We start from the raw sequence: 20,936 nt of genomic DNA, 5'->3' as shown, positions 1-20,936 counted from the left end.
CGCATTATCTCAGGATTTTAGGAATATTACTGTCATATTGAGTAAAAAACTACTTTTTGTGTTTGCAAGCCTTAAAAAAGCATATGTTTCGAGTAAAACTCACAATAATGCATTATTTCAGGCAATATTAGCTCATTTTTATGTGTAGTTTAGGAGTTATGTTTATTTACTGTCATATTGAGTGTACATTGTCATGGTGAAAAAAAACTATTTTTTTTATTTGCAAAAATTTCAAACACAACCGATTCTAGTAAAACTCACATGCATTCAATATTACAGTTATTTTTAGACATTTTGCCTGTTTGGTTTAGAAATTATGATGGAATACATTGTATTGCTTTTGTCGCATTATCTCAGGATTTTAGGAATATTACTGTCATATTGAATAAAAAACTACTTTTTGTGTTTGCAAGCCTTAAAAAAGTATATGTTTCGAGTAAAACTCACAATATTGCATTATTTCAGGCAATATTAGCTCATTTTTATGTGTAGTTTAGGAGTTATGTTTATTTACTGTCATATTGAGTGTACATTGTCATGGTGAAAAAAAAACTAATTTTTTTATTTGCAAAAATTTCAAACACAACCGATTCTAGTAAAACTCACATGGATTCAATATTACAGGCATTTTCCCACATTTTGCATGTTTGATTTAGGAAATATGATTGAATATATTTTCATTGCTTTTTTCGCATTATATCAGGATTTTAGGAATATTACTGTCATATTGAGTAAAAAACTACTTTTTGTGTTTGCAAGATTTGAAAAAGCATATGTTTCGAGTAAAACTCCGTAGAATGCATTATTTAAGGTATCATTAGCCATTTTGCATGTGTAGTTAGGAGTTATTTTTAAATAACTGTCATATTGAGTGTGACAGTATACTGTCATAGTGAGTAATACTTAATTTTTGTATTTGCAAACCTTATAAAAACAACTGATTCTAGTAAAACTCACATGGATTTAATATTACAGGCATTTTTAGACATTTTGCTTTGTTGGTTTAGGAATTATGTTGGAATACATTTTTATTGCTTTTTTCGCATTATCTCAGGATTTTAAGAACATTACTGTCACATTGAGTAAAAAACTACTTTTTGTGTTTGCAAGCCTTAAAAAAGCATATGTTTCGAGTAAAACTCATAATAATGCATTATTTCAGGCAATATTAGCTCATTTTTATGTGTCGTTTAGGAGTTATGTTTATTTACTGTCATATTGAGTGTACATTGTCATGGTGAAAAAAACCTAATTTTTGTTTTTGCAGACTTTACTAAAACAACTGATTCTAGTAAAACTCACATGGATTCAATAATACAGGCATTTTTACACATTTTGCATGTTTAGTTTAGAAATTATGATTGAATACATTTTTATTGCTTTTTTCGCATTATCTCAGGATTTTAAGAACTTTACTGTCATTTTGAGTAAAAAAATACTTTTTGTGTTTGCAAGCCTTAAGAAAGCATATGTTTTGAGGAAAACTCCCAAGGATCCATTATTTCAAAATTGTCATATTGAGTGTGACAGTTTACTTTCATAAAGAGTAAAACCTAATTTTTGCTTTTGCAAACCTTACTAAAACAACTGATTCTAGTGAAACTCACAAGGATATAATATTACAGGCATTTTTAGACATTTTGCATTGTTGGTTTAGGAATTATGTTGGAATACATTTTTATTGCTTTTTTCGCATTATCTCAGAATTTTAAGAACATTACTGTCATATTGAGTAAAAAAAATACTTTTTGTGTTTGCAAGCCTTAAGAAAGCATATGTTTCAAGGAAAACTCCCAAGGATCCATTTTGTCAAACATTATTAGCCATTTTGCATGAGTAGTTTAGGAGTTATGATTAAAAAACTGTCATATTGAGTGTGACAGTTTACTTTCCTAAAGAGTAAAACCTAATTTTTGTTTTTGCAAACCTTACTAAAACAACTGATTCTAGTAAAACTCACATGGATATAATATTACAGAATTTTTTAGACATTTCGCATTGTTGGTTTAGGAATTATGTTGGAATACATTTATTGCTTTTTTTCGCATTATCTCAGATTTTTAAGAACATTACTGTCATATTGAGTAAAAAACTAGTTTTTGTGTTTGCAAGCCTTAAAAAAGCATATGTTTCGAGTAAAACTCACAAGAATGCATTATTTCAGGCAATATTAGCTCATTTTTAAGTGTAGTTTAGGAGTTATGTTTAATTTACTGTCATATTGAGTGTACATTGTCATGGTGAAAAAAACCCACTTTTTCTAATTGCAAACCTTTCAAACACAACTGATTCTAGTAAAACATACATTGATTCAATATTACAGGCATTTTTACACATTTTGCATGTTTGGTTTAGGAATTATAATGGAATACATTTTTTTTTGCTTTTTTCGTAATTATCTCAGGATTTTAAGAACATTACTGTCATATTGAGTAAAAAACTACTTTTTGTGTTTGCAAGATTTAAAAAAGCATATGTTTCGAGGAAAACTCCTAAGGATGCATTATTTCAGGCATAAATAGCCATTTTGCTTGTGTGGATTAGGAGTTTTTAAATAACTGTCGTATTGCGTGTGGCTGTTAGTTACCTATTTTTTGTATTTTTAAACCTTAAAACCTCCTGATTCTAGTCAAATTCACAAAGATACAATATTACAGGCATTTTTAGACATAATGCAGGTTTGGTTTTGGAGTTAGGTTTATAACTTTTCATATTTACTATGACAGTTATACTGTCATATTAAGTAAAAAAAAAAAAAAGACTTGTGTCTTTGCAAACCTTACAAAATATTTTTTTCCAGTAAAACTCACAAAGATACATTTCTCTTATTAGCCATTTTGCATGTGTGGTTTCGGAATTATGTTTAAATAACTGTCAGATACAGAGACAGAGACAGTATACATGGGGAAGGCGTGGCGCAGTTGGGAGAGTGGCCGTTCCAGCAACCTGAGGGTTCTTGGTTCGATCCCCACCTTCTACCAACCTCGTCACGTCCGTTGTGTCCTTGAGGGAGACACTTTACCCTTGCTCCTGATGGGTTGTGGTTAGGGCCTTGCATGCCAGCTTCCGCCATCAGTGTGTGAATGTGTGTGTGAATGGATGAATGTAAAAATAGTGTCAAAGCGCTTTGTGTACCTTGAAGGTAGAAAAGCGCTATACAAGTATAGCCCATTTACCATAGTGAGTAAAACCAAATGTTTGTATTTACAAACCTTACAAAAACAACCCATTCTAGTAAAAGTCACACAGATACAATATTGTAGGCATTTTTAGACATAATGCATGTTTGGTTTTGGAGTTATGTTTGTATATCCTCCTTTCTGAGCCGCCACCTTATCGTGGTAGAGGAGTTTGCGGGGCCCACTGATCCTAGGAGCTATGCTGTCTGTGGGCTTCTATGCCCCCTCGTAGGCTCTCCCAAGACAAATAGGTCCTAGGTGAGGGATCAGACAAAGAGCAGCTCAAAGACCTTTATGAAAAGTACAAATCGAGGTCCTAGAGTTTTCCTCGCCCGGACGCGGGTCACCGTGGCTCCCCTGTGGAGCCAGGCCCAGAGGTGGGGCACGATGGCGAGCGCCTGTTGGCTGGCTCAGCTCAATGAAGCAACGTGGTTCCCTCCACCAATGGGCTCACCACTCATGGCCTGGGTTATAGAGGTCGGGTGCTGAGCGGCAGCCGAAGGCAGGGCACTTGGCGGTCCGATCATCGGCTACATAAGCTAGCTCTTCTGACGTGAAATTAAAAGTTAAAGTTAAAGTACCAATGATTGTCACACACACACACTAGGTGTGGCGAGATTATTCTCTGCATTTGACCCATCACCCTTGATCACCCCCTGGGAGGTGAGGGGAGCAGTGGGCAGCAGCGGTGGCCGCGCCCGGGAATCATTTTTGGTGATTTAACGCCCAATTCCAACCCTTGATGCTGAGTGCCAAGCAGGGAGGTAATGGGTCCCATTTTTATAGTCTTTGGTATGACTCGGTTTGAACTCACAACCTACCGTTCTCAGGGCGGACACTCTAACCACTAGGCCACTGAGTAGGTTGCTAGGCCACTAAATGTCACCTCGCTGGGAGGGAAGGAGCCTGAGCTGATGTGCGAGGTGGAGAAGTTCCGGCTAGATATAGTTGGACTCACTTCGACGCACAGGAACCTGTTCTCTCGAGAGGGGCTGGACTCTCTTCCACTATGGCGTTGCAAGCAATGAGAGGCTGGGGTGGCAATTCTTGTTGTCCCCCCCGGCTCAAAGACAAGAGTATGGGGTATCGGACTGTCTGATTGTGGCGGGTCGCTCCCTGTATGATCAGTGTAGGGCAGCCTTGGTCCGCCAAGGCTGCCCTTTGTCACCGATTCTGTTGTTAACTTTTATGGACAGAATTGCAGTCATGGCGTTGAGGGGATCCGGTTTGGTGGTTGCAGGATTAGGTCTCTGCTTTTTGCAGTTGATGTGGTCCTGATGGCTTCAACTGGCCAGGATCTCCAGCTCTCATTGGATGGCCGAGTATGAAGCGACTGGGATGAGAATCAGCACCTCCAAGTCCGAGTCCATGGTTCTCGCCCGGTAAAGGGTGGGGTGCCATTTCCAGGTTGAGGAGGCGATGGCACATACTAGATGGCCCCAAGTGGAGGAGTTCAAGTACCTAAGAGTCTTGTTCACGAGTGAGGGAAGAGTGGATCATGAGATCCACAGGCGGATCGGCGCGGCGTCTTCAGTAATGAGGACGCTATATCGATCCATTGTGGTGAAGAAGGAGCTGAGCCAGAATTAAAAGCTCTAAATTTACCGGTCGATCTACATTCTCATCCTGCACCTATGGTCATGGTTATGACCGAAAAGACAAGATAACAAGCGGCCAAATTGAGTTTCCTCCGCCGGGTGGCGGGTCTCTCCCTTAGAGATAGGATAAGAAGCTCTGTCATCCTGGAGGAACTCAGAGTAAAGCGCTGCTCCTCCACATTGAGAGGAGCCAGATGAGGTGGTTCGGGCATCTGCTCAGGATGCCACCCGAACGCCTCCCGAGGGAGGTGTTTAGGGCAAGTCCGACCGGCAGGAGGCCACGGGGAAGACCCAGGACACATTGGGAAGATTATGTCTCCCGGCTGGCCTGGGAACGCCTCAGGATCCCCCGAGAAGAGCTGGAAGAAGTGGCTGGGGAGAGGGAAGTCTGGGCTTCTCTGTTTAGGCTGCTGCCCCCGCAACCCGACCTCGGTTAAGCGGAAGAAAATGGATGGATTTAGTAACGACAACAAAAAATGCCCATCCATCCATTTTCTACCGCTTATTCCCTTTTGGGGTGGCAGGGGGCGCTGGAGCCTATCTCAGCTACAATCGGGCGGAAGGCGGGGTACACCCGCCACCTCATCGCAAAAAATGATTCTAGTAAAACTCACATTGATACAATTTTACAGGTATTTTTAGACATATTGCATGTTTGGTTTTGGAATTATGTTTATATAACTTTCATATGTATTAGACAGTCATACTGTCATCTTGAGTAAAACTAACTTGTGTCTTTACAAACATTACAAACTATGTTTTTCCAGTAAAACTCACAAAAATAATGTTTTCCAGGCATTATTAGACATTTTTCATGTGTGGTTTAGGAAATATGTTTAAATAACTGTCATATTGAATGTGGCAGTTATACTGTTATTATGTGTAAAACCAAATTTTTGTATTTGCAAACCTTACAAAAACAACTGATTCTACTAAAACTCACATAGATTCAATATTACAGGCATTTTTAGACATTTCACATGTTTGAATACATTTTTATTGCTTTTTTCGTTAGGGCAAGTCCGATCGGCAGGAGGCCACGGGGAAGACCCAGGACACATTGGGAAGACTATGTCTCAGGCTGGCCTGGGAACGCCTCGGGATCCCCCGAGAAGAGCTGGACAAAGTGGTTGGGGCTTCTCTGCTTAGGCTGCTGCCCCCGCAACCCGACCTCGGATAAGCGGAAGAAAATGGATGGATTTAGTATGACAGTTATACTGTCATATTGAGTAAAAAAACTATTTTTCATAGATTCAATATTACAGGCATCTTTAGATGGATTGCATGTTTGGTTTTGGAGATATGTTTATACAACTTTCATATTTAGTATGACAGTTATACTGTCATATTGAGTAAAAAAAAAAAAACTTGTGTCTGCAAACCTTACAAAAGATTATTATTCTAGTAAAACTAACAAAGATACATTTTTCCAAGCATTATTAGCATTTGTTGTTTTGGAGTTATAATGCTTGCGTTGAGAGGCGACGGGCTCGGGTGGCAATTCTTGTTGCCCCCCGGCTCAAAGCCTGCACGTTGGAGTTCAATCCAGTGGACCAGTGGGTAGCTTTCCTCCGCCTTCGGGTGGGGGGACGGGTCCTGACTGTTGTTTGGCCTTACGCGCCAAACGGCAGCTCAGAGTACTCACCCTTTTTGGATTCACTCGAGGGAGTACTGGAAAGTGCTCCACCGGGTGATTCCCTCGTTCTACTGGGGGCCTTCAACGCTCATCTTGGCAACAACAGTGAAACCTGGAGAGGCGTGATTGGGAAGAATGGCCGCCCGGATCTGAACCCGAGTGGTGTTTTGTTATTGGACTTTTCTGCTCGTCACAGATTGTCAATAACAAACACCAAGTTCAAACATAAGGGTGTCCATATGTGCACTTGGCACCAGGACACCCCAGGCCGCAGTTCCATGATCGATTTTGTAGTTGTGTCATCGGATTTGCGGTCTCATGTTTTGGACACTCGGGTGAAGAGAGGGGCGGAGCTTTCTACCGATCACCACCTGGTGGTGAGTTGGCTGCGATGGTGGGGGAGGATGCCTGACAGACCTGGCAGGCCCAAACGCATTGTGAGGGTTTGCTGGGAACGCCTCCGGATGAACTTTGAACATGTCACGAGGGAGGCGCTGGACATTGAGTCTGAGTGGACCATGTTCCGTGCCTCTCTTGTCGAGCCGGCTGATTGGAGCTGTGGCCGCAAGGAGTTTGGTGCCTGTCGTGGCGGTAATCCTAGAACCCGCTGGTGGACACCAGCAGTGAGGGATGCCGTCAAGCTGAAGAAAGAGCCTATCGGGTCCTTTTGGCTCATGGGACTCCAGAGGCAGCCGACAGGCCAAGCGAAGTGCGACTTCAGCGGTCGCAGAGGCAAAAACTCGGACATGGGAGGAGTTTGGAGAAGCCAAGGAAAACGACTTCCAGACGGCTTCGAAGCGATTCTGGACCACCATCAGCCGGCTCAAGGGGGGGAGCAGTGCACTGTAACACCGGTATGGTGAGGATGGTGCGCTGCTGACCTCTACTGCAGCTGTTATTGATCGGTGGAGGGAATACTTCGAAGACCTCCTTAATCCCACCAACATGTCTTCCTATGAGGAAGCAGTGCCTGGGGAATCTGTGGTGGGCTCTCCTATTTCTGGGGCTGAGGATGCCAAGTTAGTTAAAAAGCTCCTCAATGGCAACGCCCTGGGGGTGGATGAGATCCGTCCAGAGTTCCTTAAGGCTCTGGATGCTGTGGGGCTGTCTTGGTTGACAAGACTCTGCAACATCGCGTGGACATCGGGGGCGGTACTTCTGGATTGGGAGACCGGGGTGGTGGTTCCTCTCTTAAAGAAGGGGAACCAGAGGGTGTGTTTCAACTATCGTGAGATCACACTCCTCAGTCTTCCCGGTAAGGTCTATTCATGTGTACTGGAGAAGAGGCTACGCCGGATAGTCGAACCTCGGATTCAGGAGGAACAGTGTGGTTTACGTCCTGGTCGTGGAACTGCGGACCAGCTTTATACTCTCGGCAGGGTCCTTGAGGGTGCATGGGAGTTTGTGCTTTATGGACTTGGAGAAGGCATTCGACCATTTACCCCTGGAAGTCCTGTGGGGAGTGCTTAGAGAGTATGGGGTAACGGACTGTCTTATTGTGGCGGTTCGCTCCCTTTGCAAGAGTCAGAGCTTGGTCCGCATTGCCGGCAGTAAGTCGGACCCGTTTCCAGTGAGGGTTGGACTCCGCCAAGGCTGCCCTTTGTCTACGATTCTGTTCATAACCTTTATGGACAGAATTTCTAGGCGCAGTCAGGGCGTTGAGAGGATCCGGTTTGGTGTCTGCAGGATTAGGTCTCTGCTATTTGCAGATGATGTGGTCCTGATGGCTTCATCTGGCCAAGATCTTCAGCCCTCACTGGATCGGTTCGCAGACGAGTGTGAAGTGACTGGGATGTGAATCAGCACCTCCAAGTTCGAGTCCATGGTTCTCGCCCGGAAAAGGGTGGAGTGCCATCTCCGGGTTGGGGAGGAGATCTTGCCCCAAGTGGAGGAGTTCAAGGACCTCAGAGTCTTGTTCACGAGTGAGGGAAGAGTGGATCGTGAGATCGACAGGCGGAACGGTGCGGCGTCTTCAGTAATGCGGACGCTGTATTGATCCGTTGTGGTGAAGAAGGAGCTGAGCCGGAAGGCAAAGCTCTCGATTTACCGGTCGATCTACGTTCCCATCCTCACCTAAGGACAAAATCACGGGTACAAGCGGCCGAAATGAGTTTCCTCCGCCGGATGGCAGGGCTCTCCCTTAGAGATAGGGTGAGAAGCTCTGTCATCCGGGAGGAGCTCAAAGTAAAGCCATTGCTCCTCCATTTCGAGAGGAGCCAGATGAGGTGGTTCGGGCATCTGGTCAGGATGCCACCCGAACGCCTCCCTAGGGAGGTGTTTCGGGCACGTCCGACCGGTAGGAGGCCCAGGAAGACCCAGGAAACGGGGAAGCTTATCTCTCCCGGCTGGCCTGGGAACGCCCCAGGATCCCCCGGGAGGAGCTGGACGAAGTGGCTGGGGAGAGGAAAGTCTGGGCTTCCCTGCTTAGGCTGCAGCCCCCGCGACCCGACCTCGGATAAGCGGAAGAAAATGGATGGCTGGATGGATGGAGTTATGTTTAAATAACTGTCATAAAGAGTAAAACCTCATTTTTGTATTTGTAAACCTTACCAAAACAACTGATTTTAGTAAAACTCACACAGATTCAATATTACAGGCATTTTTAGATATTTTGCTTATTTGGTGTAGGAATTATGATGGAATACATTGTTTTTGCTTATTTCGCATTATCTCAGGATTTTAAGAACTTTACTGTCATATTGAGGAAAACAAATACATTTTGTGTTTGCAAGCCTTAAAAAAGCATATGTTTCGAGTAAAACTCACAAGAATGCCTTATTTCAGGCATTATTAGCCATTTTTTATGTGTAGTTTAGGCATACTTGCCAAGCCTCCTGGATTTTCCAGGAGACTCCCGAAATTCAGCGCCTCTCCCGAAAACCTCCCGGGACAAATTTTCTCCCGAAAATCTCCCGAAATTCAGGCTGATCTGAGTGAGGACAGCCTGTATTCAGGTCTGCTTTCCCACGATATAAACAGCATGCCTGACCAATCACGTTATAACTGTAGAATGATCGAGGGCGAGTTCTTGGTTTCTTATGTGGGTTTATTGTTAGGTAGTTTCAATCACGTCCTCCCAGCGCGGTAACAACACAAAACAACAGCAGTCACGTTTTCGTCTACCGTAAAGCAGTTTGTCTGCCGTAAACAGCAATGTTGTGACACTCTTTAAACAGGGCAATACTGCCATCTACTGTACATGCATATGTGACAATAACATCCAGGGCTTTTAGAGAGTGCAGTGCACAACTGCGCACACAACAAGGAGACAAAGCAGAAGAACGCGGAAGATACAGCCATGGCGACACCGACGACGAGTAAGATGAAGAAACACGCTTATAAGTTCCAAGCTGCAGCTGCGATTGGACCTGGATAGCCTCCGGGAAGAAATAGTGGAATACCAAGTGCTTGGCAGTGAAGATCTTCCTCAGGAAGCAAAGATTGACCGGTTTTTGGCCATGCTCGGGAGGGATGGAAAATTCCAGACTCTCGTGCATTTAATGAAAGCACTTTTGTGCGTGCCACACAGCAATGCATCATCAGAGAGGGTGTTCAGCATGGTTATAAAAATAGTGACAGAGAATAGAACAAGGATGGACAATTCAACCCTTAACTCAACAATGAGTAGATGAGTGTTATGTGTGTGTATATGTGTAAATAAATGAAAACTGAAATTCAAGCATTTATTTTATTATATATATATATATATATATATATATATATATATATATATATATATATATATATATATATATATATATATATATATATATATATGTCTTATATCTCCTGATGATTGAGGTAACCCCTCATGAAACAGGCCTGTCGAGATGAAGTAGTCTTGTGATTTTTTTCCCCACACATACATATATATATATATATATATATATAGCTAGAATTCACTGAAAGTCAAGATTTTTTTATATATGTGTGTATATATATATATATATATATATATATATATATATATATATATATGAAAATACTTGACTTAGTGAATTTTAGCTCTAAATATACTCCTCCCCTCTTAACCACGCCCCCACCCCACCCCCGACCATGCATTCCCCACCCCCACCTCCTGAAATCGGAGGTCTCAATGTTGGCAAGTATGAGTTTAGGAGTTATGTTTAAATAACTGTCATAGTGAGTGTGGCAGTTACACTGTCATATTGAGTAAAAAAAACAAACTTTTGTCTTTGCAAACCTCACAAAAGAAAACGTTTCTAATAAAAATCACAAAGATACATTTCTTCACGCATTATTAGACATTTTTCATGTGTGGTTTAGGAGTTATGTTTAAATAACTGTCATATTGAGTGTGGCAGTTATACTGTCATTATGTGTAAAACCTAATTTTGTATTAGCCAACCTTATAAAAACAACTGATTCTAGTAAAACATAGATTCAATTTTACAGGCATTTTTAGACATTTTACATGTTTGGTTTAGGAGTTGTGTTAGAATACATTTTTTATTGCTATTTTCGTTAGGGCAAGGCCGACCGGCAGGAGGCCACGGGGAAGACCCAGGACACATTGGGAAGACTATCATTCAAGTACCTTGGGGTGTGGGTGGACAATAAGCTGGACTGGACTGTTAACACAGACCACTTGTACAGGAAAGGACAGAGCTGTACTTCCTGAGGCGGCTGTCCTTTGTCCCACACGCCATTAGACTGTACAACTCTTCTCTGGGGGGAGGGGGGCTACTAGGATGACAGGGGATGCAAATCAATAAGAGTGCAATATTTTTTCAAAACATGGTCACTACTGCCTAGTTTCTCTTGTTATATTCTTATTTTACTGTTATATTTTTATTCTCATTGTTGCTTTTTATTTTTATTCTATTGTAATATGTTTCTATTTTGTTTCAATTTATACCCCCATTATTTACTTTTCACTTTTTACAATTTTGTACACTACTGCAGGAATTTAAATTTTCCTGAGGGAACTCTCCTGAAGGAATCAATAAAGTACAATCTATGTATCTATCTATTTATGTCTCCTGGCTGGCCTGTAAATGCCTCGGGATCCCCCGAGAAGAGCTGGACAAAGTGGCTGGGGAGAGGAAAGTCTGGGCTTCTCTGCTTAGGCTGCTGCCCCCGCAACCTGACCTCGGATAAGCAGGAAGAAAATGGATGGATTTAGTATGACAGTAATACTGTCATATTAAGTAAAAAACTAACTTGGGTCTTTGCAAACATTACAAAATATATTTTTTCTAGTAAAACTCACAAAGATACATAACTCAAGGCATTATTAGCCATTTTGCATGTGTGGTTTAGGACTTATGTTTAAATAATCGTCAGATTGAGTGTGACAGTATACTGTCATAATGAATAAAACCCATATTTTGTAATTGCAAACCTTATGAAAACAAATGATTCTACTAAAACTCACATGGATACAATATTACAGGCATTTTTAGACATAATGCATGTTTGGTTTTGGAGTAATGTTTATATAACTTTCATATTTTGTATGACAGTAATACTGTCATATTGAATAAAAAAAACTAACTTGTATCTGTACAAACCTTAAAAAATATTTTTTTTTCCAGTAAAACTCACAAAGAGACATTTCTCCAGGCATTATTAGCCATTGTGCACATGTGGTTTAGGAGTTATGTTTAAATAGGGACGGCGTGGCGCAGTGGGAAAATGGCCGTGCGCGACCCGAGGGTCCCTGGTTCAATCCCCACCTAGTACCAACCTCGTCATGTCCGTTGTGTCCAGAGCAAGACACTTCACCCTTGCTCCTGATGGGTGCTGGTTAGCGCCTTGCATGGCAGCTCCCTCCATCAGTGTGTGAATGGATAAATGTGGAAGTAGTGTCAAAGCGCTTTGAGTACCTTGAAGGTAGAAAAGCGCTATACAAGTACAACCCATTTATCATTTATCATTTATAAATAAATGTCAAATTGAATGTGGCAGTTATACTGTTATTATGAGTAAAACCTAATTTTTGTAAATGATAACCATACCACAATACCTGATTCTGGTAAAACTCACATAGATTCAATTTTACAGGCATTTTTAGACATTTTACATTATTGGTTTAGAGTTGTGTTTGAATACATGTTTATTGCTTTTTTCATTAGGGCAAGTCCGACGGGCAGGAGGCCGCGGGGAAGACCCAGGACACATTGTGAGTGAAACATAATTTTTGTAATTGTAAACCTTACCAAAATACCCGATTCTGGTAAAACTCACATAGATTCAATATTACATGCATTTTTAGACGGATTGCATGTTTGGTTTTGGAGTCCGTTGTGCCCTGAGCAAGACACTTCACCCTTGCTCCTGATGGGTGCTGGTTAGCGCCTTGCATGGCAGCTCCCTCCATCAGTGTGTGAATGTGTGTGTGAATGGGTAAATGTGGAAGTAGTGTCAAAGCGCTTTGAGTACCTTGAAGGTAGAAAAGCGCTATACAAGTACAACCCATTTATTTATTTATTTATATCTAGTAAGACAGCTATACTGTTATATTGAGTAAAAAACAACAACTTGTGTCTTTACAAACCTTACACACTATATTTTTTCTAGTAAAACTCACAAAGAGACATTTCCCCAGGTATTATTAGCCACTGTGCATGTGTGGTTTAGGAGTTATGTTTAAATAAATGTCAAATTGAATGTGGCAGGTATACTATCATGAGTAAAACCACATTTTTGTAATTGTAAACCTTACCAAAATACCTGATTCTGGTAAAACTCACATAGATTCAATATTACATGCATTTTTAGACGGATTGCTTGTTTGGTTTTGGAGTTATGTTTTTACAACTTTCATATTTAGTATGACAGTTATACTGTCATATTGAGAAAAAAAACAACTAACTTGCGTCTTTGCAAACCTTACAAAAGATCATTATTCTGGTAAAGACTTAGACTTTCTTTTTATTGTCATTCAAATTTGAACTTTACAGCACAGATAACACAATTTCGTTACATAAACTCATGGTAGTGCAGGATAAAAAAGCAATAAGGTGCATATATAAATAAATATAAATAATAAATAAATATATATATAAAATAAATAAATATACTTAAATATATATAAATAAATAAAAAGATTACTGTGCAGATAAATATATTGCACTTTTTCCACATGCGCCCACGTTTATGGGTTTATGTTTTATTGGGTTTTTTTTTATTCCAGCGAGTTAATCCATTTTGAGGGGAGTTGAGGGGATAATTTAATTATAATGCGTTCAAGAGTCTTACGGCCTGAGGGAAGAAGCTGGAGGTTCTGCTTCGGAGGCTGCGGAACCTCTTTCTAGAGTCCAGCAGTGAAAACAGTCCTTGGTGGGGGTGGGAGGAGTCTTTGCAAATTTTCTGAGCCCTGGTCAGGCAGCGCTTTTTGCGATCTCCTGGATAGGAGGAAGAGGGTTCCTGAAGATCTTTTCCGCCGTCCTCACCACTCTCTGGAGAGACTTCCAGTCTGAGGCACTGCAGGCTCCAGTCCAGACAGAGATGCTGTTGGTCAGCAGGCTCTCTATAACAAAGATACATCTCTCCAAGCATTATTAGCTATTTTGCATTTGTTGTTTAGGAGTTATGTTTAAATAACTGTCAAAGTAAATAAAACCTAATTTTGGTATTTGAAAACCTTACAAAAACAACTGATTCTAGTAAAACTCACACAGATACAATATTACAGGCATTTTTAGACATAATACATGTTTGGTTTTGGAGTAATGTTTGGCGCAGTGGAAGAATGGCTGTGCGCGACCCGAGGGTCCCTGGTTCAATCCCCACCTAGTACCAACCTCGTCATGTCCGTTGTGTCCAGAGCAAGACACTTCACCCTTGCTCCTGATGGGTGCTGGTTAGCGCCTTGCATGGCAGCTCCCTCCATCAGTGTGTGAATGGATAAATGTGGAAGTAGTGTCAAAGCGCTTTGAGTACCTTGAAGGTAGAAAAGCGCTATACAAGTACAACCCATTTATCATTTATCATTTATAAATAAATGTCAAATTGAATGTGGCAGTTATACTGTTATTATGAGTAAAACCTAATTTTTGTAAATGATAACCATACCACAATACCTGATTCTGGTAAAACTCACATAGATTCAATTTTACAGGCATTTTTAGACATTTTACATTATTGGTTTAGAGTTGTGTTTGAATACATGTTTATTGCTTTTTTCATTAGGGCAAGTCCGACGGGCAGGAGGCCGCGGGGAAGACCCAGGACACATTGTGAGTGAAACATAATTTTTGTAATTGTAAACCTTACCAAAATACCCGATTCTGGTAAAACTCACATAGATTCAATATTACATGCATTTTTAGACGGATTGCATGTTTGGTTTTGGAGTCCGTTGTGCCCTGAGCAAGACACTTCACCCTTGCTCCTGATGGGTGCTGGTTAGCGCCTTGCATGGCAGCTCCCTCCATCAGTGTGTGAATGTGTGTGTGAATGGGTAAATGTGGAAGTAGTGTCAAAGCGCTTTGAGTACCTTGAAGGTAGAAAAGCGCTATACAAGTACAACCCATTTATTTATTTATTTATATCTAGTAAGACAGCTATACTGTTATATTGAGTAAAAAACAACAACTTGTGTCTTTACAAACCTTACACACTATATTTTTTCTAGTAAAACTCACAAAGAGACATTTCCCCAGGTATTATTAGCCACTGTGCATGTGTGGTTTAGGAGTTATGTTTAAATAAATGTCAAATTGAATGTGGCAGGTATACTATCATGAGTAAAACCACATTTTTGTAATTGTAAACCTTACCAAAATACCTGATTCTGGTAAAACTCACATAGATTCAATATTACATGCATTTTTAGACGGATTGCTTGTTTGGTTTTGGAGTTATGTTTTTACAACTTTCATATTTAGTATGACAGTTATACTGTCATATTGAGAAAAAAAACAACTAACTTGCGTCTTTGCAAACCTTACAAAAGATCATTATTCTGGTAAAGACTTAGACTTTCTTTTTATTGTCATTCAAATTTGAACTTTACAGCACAGATAACACAATTTCGTTACATAAACTCATGGTAGTGCAGGATAAAAAAGCAATAAGGTGCATATATAAATAAATATAAATAATAAATAAATATATATATAAAATAAATAAATATACTTAAATATATATAAATAAATAAAAAGATTACTGTGCAGATAAATATATTGCACTTTTTCCACATGCGCCCACGTTTATGGGTTTATGTTTTATTGGGTTTTTTTTTATTCCAGCGAGTTAATCCATTTTGAGGGGAGTTGAGGGGATAATTTAATTATAATGCGTTCAAGAGTCTTACGGCCTGAGGGAAGAAGCTGGAGGTTCTGCTTCGGAGGCTGCGGAACCTCTTTCTAGAGTCCAGCAGTGAAAACAGTCCTTGGTGGGGGTGGGAGGAGTCTTTGCAAATTTTCTGAGCCCTGGTCAGGCAGCGCTTTTTGCGATCTCCTGGATAGGAGGAAGAGGGTTCCTGAAGATCTTTTCCGCCGTCCTCACCACTCTCTGGAGAGACTTCCAGTCTGAGGCACTGCAGGCTCCAGTCCAGACAGAGATGCTGTTGGTCAGCAGGCTCTCTATAACAAAGATACAGTTCTCCAAGCATTATTAGCTATTTGCATTTGTTGTTTAGGATTTATGTTTAAATAACGGTCATAGTGAGTAAAACCTAAATTTTGTATTTGCAAACCTTACAAAAACAATTGATTCTAGTAAAACTCACAGATACAATATCACAGTCATTTTTAGACATAATGCATGTTTGGTTTTGGAGTTGTGTTTATATAACTTTCATATTTAGTATTACAGTAATACTGTCATATTGAGTAAAAAAAAAAACAACTAACTTGTGTCTTTACAAACCTTACAAAATATTTTTCCCAGTAAAACTCAAAGATACATTTCTACAGGCATTATTAGCCATTTTACATGTGCGGTTTAGGATTTATGTTTAAATAACTGTCATATTGAGTGTGACAGTAAAGTCATAGTGAGTAAAGCAAACTAACTTGTGTCTTTGCAATGCTTACAAAAGAAAATGTTACTAGTAAAACTCACAAAAGATACATTTCTTCATGCATTATTAGAAAATGTTCATGTGTAGTTTAGGAGTTATGTTTTAATAACTGTCAAATTGAGTGTGGCAGTTATACTGTCATTAAGTGTTAAACCTAATTTTTGTATTTGCAAACCTTACAAAACAACTGATTCTAGTAAAACTCACATAGATTCAATATTGCAGGCATTTTAGACATTTCACATGTTTGGTTTAGGAGTTGTGTTTGAATACATTTTAATTGCTTTTTTCGTTAGGGCAAGTCCGACCGGCAGGAGGCCACGGGGAAGCCCCAGGACACATTGGGAAGACTATGTCAGCCGGCTGGCCCGGGAACGCTTCGGGATCTCCCGAGAAGAGCTGGACGAATTGGCTGGGGAGAGGGAAGTCTGGGCTTCTCTGCTTAGGCTGCTGCCCCCGCAACCCGACCTCGGATAAGCAGAAGAAAATGGATACATTTAGTATGACAGTTATACTATTATATTGAGTAAAAAAAACTAACTTGTGTCTTTAAAAACCTTACAAATTATATGTTTTCTAGTAAAACTCACAAAGATACATCTCCAGGCATTATAAGCCATTTTGCATGTGGTTTAGGGGTTATGTTTAAATAACTGCCATATTGAATGTGGCAGTTATACTGTCATTATGAGTAAAACCTAATTTTTGTAATTGTAAACCTTACCAAAATACCTGATTCTGGTGAAACTCACATAGATTCAATATTAAAGGCATTTTTAGACGGATTGCATGTGTAGTTTTGAAATTATGTTTATACAACTTTCTTATTTAGTATGACAGTGATACTATCATATTGAGTAAAAAAACTAACTTGTGTCTTTGCAAACCTTACAATAGAACATTTTAGTAAAACTCACAAAGATACATTTCTTCATGCATTATTAGAAAATGTTCATGTGTAGTTTTGAAGTTATGTTTATATAACTTTCATATATAGTATGACAGTTATACTATTATATTGAGTAAAAAAAAAACTAACTTGTGTCTTTACAAACCTTACAAAATATTGTTTCCCAGTAAAACTCACAAAGATACATTTCTACAGGCATTATTAACCATTTTGTATGTGTGGTTTAGGAGTTATGTTTAAATAACTGAAATTGAGTGTGACAGTATACTGTCAAAGTAAGTAAAAAAGAAACTAACTCGTGTCTTTGCAAACCTTACAAAAGAAAATGTTACTAGTAAAACTCACAAAGATTCATGCATTATTAGAAAATGGTCATGTGTAATTTAGGAGTTATGTTTAAATAACTGTCATTTTGAGTGTGGTAGTATAACTGCCACACATATTGAGTTATAAAGTTAAGTGTAAAACCTAATTTTTGTATTTGCAAACCTTACAAAAACAACTGTTTCTTGTAAAACTCACATTCAATATTAAAGGCATTTTAGACATTTTACATGTTTTGTTTAGGAGTTGTGTTTGAATACATTAGTATTGCTTTTTTCGTTAAGGCAAGTCCAAACGGCAGGAAGCCACGGGGAAGACACAGGACACATTGGGAAGATTATATCAGCTGGCTGGCCTGGGAGCTGGGCTTCTCTGCTTAGGCTGCAGCCCCCGCAACACGACCTCGGATAAGCGGAAGAAAATGGATGGATTTAGTATGACAGTTTTACTATCATATTGAGTAAAAAAAAAAACTAACTTTTGTTTTTGTAAACATTCAAAATATATTTTTTCTAGTAAAACTCACAAAGATAGAGTTATGTTTAAATAACTGTCATATTAAATGTAACGGTATACTCTCATATAGAGTAAAACCTAATTTTTGTATTTGCAAACCTTACAAAAACAACGGATTCTAGTAAAACTCACATGAATTCAATATTACAGTTATTTTTAGACATTTTGCCTGTTTAGTTTAGAAATTATGATTGAATACATTTTTATTGCTTTTTTCACATTATCTCAGGATTTTAGGAATATTCTGTCATATTGAGTAAAAAACTACTTTTTGTGTTTGCAAGCCTTAAATATGTTTCGAGTAAAACTCACAATAATGCATTATTTCAGGCAATATTATCTCGTTTTATGTGTAGTTTAGGAGTTATGTTTATTATCGTCATATTGAGTGTACATTGTCATGGTGAAAAAAACCTAATTTTTTTCATTTGCAAAAATGTCAAACACATCCGATTCTAGTAAAACTCACATGGATTCAACATTACAGGCATTTTTACACATTTTGCATGTTTGATTTAGGAAATATGATTGAATATATTTTCATTGCTTTTTTCGCATTATCTCAGGATTTTAGGAATATTACTGTCATATTGAGTAAAAAACTACTTTTTGTGTTTGCAAGATTTGAAAAAGCATATGTTTCGAGTAAAACTCTGTAGAATGCATTATTTGAGGCATCATTAGCCATTTTGCATGTGTAGTTAGGAGTTATTTTTAAATAACTGTCATATTGAGTGTGACAGTATACTGTCATAGTGAGTAAAACTTAATTTTTGTATTTGCAAACCTTATAAAAACAACTGATTCTATTAAAACTTACATGGATTTAATATTACAGGCATTTTTAGACATTTTGCATTGTTGGTTTAGGAATTATGTTGGAATACTTTTTATTGCTTTTTTCGCATTATCTCAGGATTTTAAGAACATTACTGTCATATTGAGTAAAAAAACTACTTTTTGTGTTTGCAAGCCTTAAAAAAGCATATGTTTCGAGTAAAACTCACAATAATCCATTAGTTCAGGCAATATTAGCTCATTTTTATGTGTAGTTTAGGAGTTATGTTTATTTACTGTCATATTGAGGGTACTTGTCATGTTGAAAAAAACCTATTTTTTTTATTTGCAAAAATTTCAAACACAACCGCTTCTAGGAAAACTCACATGGATTCAATTTACAGGCATTTTTACAAATGTTGCATGTTTAGTTTAGAAATTATGATTGAATACATTTTTATTGCTTTTTTCGCATTATCTCAGGATTTTAGGGATATAACTGTCATATTGAGTAAAAAACTACTTTTTGTGTTTGCAAGATTTAAAAAAGCATATGTTCAGAGTAAAACTCCGTAGAATGCATTATTTGAGGCATCATTAGCCATTTTGCATGTGTAGTTAGGAGTTATGATTACAAAACTGTCATATTGATTGTGACAGTTTACTTTCATAAAGAGTAAAACCTAATTTTTGTTTTTGCAAACCTTACTAAAACAACTGATTCTAGTAAAACTCACATTGATTTAATATTACAGGCATTTTTGGACATTTTGCATTGTTGGTTTAGGAATTATGTTGGAATACATTTTTATTGCTTTTTTCGCATTATCTCAGAATTTTAAGAACATTACTGTCATATTGAATAAAAACTACTTTTTGTGTTTGCAAGCCTTCAAAAAGCATATGTTTCGAGTAAAACTCACAAGAAGGCATTATTTCAGGCAATATTAGCTCATTTTTAAGTGTAGTTTAGGAGTTATGTTTAATTTACTGTCATATTGAGTGTACATTGTCATGGTGAAAAAAACCTAATTTTTGTATTTGCAAAAATTTCAAACACAACCTAATCTAGTAAAACTCACATGGATTCAATATTACAGGCATTTTTAACACATTTTGCATGTTTGATTTAGGAAATATGATTGAATATATTTTCATTGCTTTTTTTCGCATTATCTCAGGATTTTAAGAACATTACTGTCATATTGAGTAAAATATACTTTTTGTGTTTGCAAGCCTTAAAAAAAGCACATGTTTCGAGGAAAACTCCCAAGGATCCATTATTTCAAACATTATTAGCCATTTTACATTAGTAGTTTAGGAGTTATGATTAAAAAACTGTCATATTGATTGTGACAGTTTACTTTCATAAAGAGTAAAACCTAATTTTTGTTTTTGCAAACCTTACTAAAACAACTGATTCTAGTAAAACTCACATGGATTTAATATTACAGGCATTTTTAGACATTTTGCATTGTTGGTTTAGGACTTATGTTGGAATAACTTTTTATTGCTTTTTTCGCATTATCTCAGAATTTTAAGAACATTACTGTAATATTGAATAAAAACTACTTTTGTGTGTTTGCAAGCCTTAAAAAAGCATATGTTTCGAGTAAAACTCACAAGAATGCATTATTTCAGGCAATATTAGCTCATTTTTAAGTGTAGTTTAGGAGTTATGTTTAATTTACTGTCATATTGAGTGTACATTGTCATGGTGAAAAAAACCTAGTTTTTGTATTTGCAAAAATTTCAAACAACCTAATCTAGTAAAACTCACATGGATTCAATATTACAGGCATTTTTACACATTTTGCATGTTTGATTTAGGAAATATGATTGAATATATTTTCATTGCTTTTTTCGCATTATCTCAGTATTTTAGGAATATTACTGTCATATTGAGTAAAAAACTACTTTTTGTGTTTGCAAGATTTGAAAAAGTATATGTTACGAGTAAAACTCCGTAGAATGCATTATTTGAGGCATCATTAGACATTTT

Source organism: Nerophis lumbriciformis, linkage group LG12, assembly GCF_033978685.3.
Source record: "Nerophis lumbriciformis linkage group LG12, RoL_Nlum_v2.1, whole genome shotgun sequence".
NCBI lineage: Eukaryota > Metazoa > Chordata > Actinopteri > Syngnathiformes > Syngnathidae > Nerophis > Nerophis lumbriciformis.
This window is presented reverse-complemented; position numbering follows the sequence as displayed.